The sequence below is a fragment of the Pundamilia nyererei genome, unplaced genomic scaffold (genome assembly GCF_000239375.1).
Source record: "Pundamilia nyererei isolate P.nyererei 1_Seehausen unplaced genomic scaffold, PunNye1.0 scaffold00012, whole genome shotgun sequence".
NCBI lineage: Eukaryota > Metazoa > Chordata > Actinopteri > Cichliformes > Cichlidae > Pundamilia > Pundamilia nyererei.
The window spans coordinates 4,809,437-4,811,471 of NW_005187413.1; the positions used below are offsets into that span (position 1 = coordinate 4,809,437).

Sequence of the window (2,035 nt, forward strand, 5' to 3'; positions counted from 1 at the left end):
AAAGACTTTAGACAGTTTTTCAACTCTCAGTAATGCCATAGTGATCGTTTGATATATGGACCTGCAGCGGAGTTTAGGCCCAGACACGGCTAGTGACGTCAGACTTAACGACCCGATAGTACGCACCTTGTTTACTAATGTAATCTAGTCTATATTTAGAAAGAAACATGATTAAGGTTGTTTTATTTAAAGGAACATTTTGGATTATGTTTAGTGGTAATATGTATAATGATATCTCTGTCATTTACCTTACAACAGTGATTCAAACAGAGTGGACACAAGAAAAGCCAGCCACATATTTCAAAAACAACAAAATCTACATCTCCAAAACGATCCCTGTTGGATCCATGTAGTTGTGTTGCAGGAATGCCATTTCAGGGATGTCGAATTAAACTGGCAGCTGAGGGTTTTTTTGTGTTTTTTGTTTAAAGATACTCACTGCATGGATGGACTTGTGAAGTAGAGAGCACAGAGTGCAGCCGGAACCCAGAGCAAACATTTCAGCGTGCACTTTATCTTCTGGAAGCATCTGCAGGTGAAAGGTTCAAAATTAACCATAAATACTGAGACTGAATTTCAATTTTAATTTCAGTAACTGGGCAGAAGAAGTGTTACTGAACAGGCAAAGATGACATAAACACTAACCAGGGTGTTTTTAATACCTCATAGTTCACAGTGCTTCAACTTCACCAGACAACACTGAGAAATAATCTGAGAAAAGACAAAAAGGCATGGGTTTGGCTGAATTGGCAACTCTGACATTATTCTTAAGCTTTGCTATAACTGTTACCTGTAGAACAGCATCAGAAACCAATCTTTTTTTTAAAAAACAAAAAAACATTTTACATATTTTACATACATATTTTCAGAAGCTTGTATTTAATCTCTATAAGAAACAATCATATTAAGCAGAATGCAAATTACACATTTATTGAGAAAATTACGTGTTTTTATTGGAAATGAAGGGAGGAAAATATATGGTTCTCCAAAAGAGAAAAATAAACCAAAACTCCATATTACGGAGTTGACAAGGTGCTGAGGGTGGTGACAATAACAAGATATTATTTCTTTCAAAATGACCATTAAACCTTAGCAACCTTTGTAATATCACAAGACACATCATAACAATTCTGTTTTTGCACATGTCAAGTTCTACATCTTAATAGTTTACCAGCAAGAAGCCGCCTACTACTCCTTGATTCCTAAAGTACTCTGGTTGTGTGTTTAGACCCTGCTGTACTTTCTCTCCTTTTGTCTCTCTGTGCTTTCTTCCAAAAACTTCTCTGCTGCCTTTTTTCTCTTTCTTTCAGAATCACTGATGTTCTTTATTTTTCTCATTTTCACTCTATTTCTCCATCTTTGCCTTTCCTTTATGAGAAACTCTTTCTTCAACTCGGGCTGGCTGCTAATTTTTTCTCTCTATATAGTGATGTGCTACATGATTGCTAGCGACACAGCTATGTTAGCATAATATAAACACAGTGAAGCTGGAGGATGAATGCTAACTTTTTTCCACTTGATAAAAGTTAACGTGATGGTTCCCGATGGCTAGGCTGACAGTGATCACTGACTGTTTTTAGGGGCTTGTTCAGATGTAATAGAACAAGATAAAAAGCATTAAAACATTTTAACAGCACAACAGGCTTAATAAACACAGAGTAGTTTAGGCCCGGAAGCAGGATTCATACATCATCACTTAAAGAACAGCTCTCGGGGTACAGCTAGCTCAGTAGATGCCACATGATCAGAAGGTTGGGCGTACAAATCCAACGAACAGCGGCTATCCTGGATTTGTAGCTGCCCACTGCATCACTGAGTGAATGGGTTAAATGCAGAAGACTAAGCATTTTCCTACAGGATTAATGATGTACACATAAACAATGAGATTCAAGATAAGACAAATTTGATAATATTTGACACCAGGGCCGTGCAGAGAGGTTTAAAGGGGCGGGTGCTCAAAGTTAAAAAGGGGCACATTGAACCAGGCTGAATAACAACAACACACATTCATCAAGAATCTAATATGGGAAGGGCA

General features: G+C 37.4%; 1 long non-coding RNA gene across 2 annotated transcripts in view; it reads right to left on the reverse strand.

Moving 5' to 3' along the window:
* Window positions 1–445: 445 nt before the first annotated feature.
* The window catches only part of LOC102211453 (uncharacterized), a 10,363-nt gene continuing 8,773 nt past the window's right edge, over window positions 446–2,035 (reverse strand). For both annotated transcript variants that reach the window (XR_001290247.1, XR_311486.1), the window contains exons 2-3: window positions 663–711; window positions 446–529 (exon numbers count right to left, since the gene is read on the reverse strand). This is a non-coding gene — a long non-coding RNA (uncharacterized LOC102211453). The remainder of the gene's footprint in view (window positions 530–662; window positions 712–2,035) is intronic.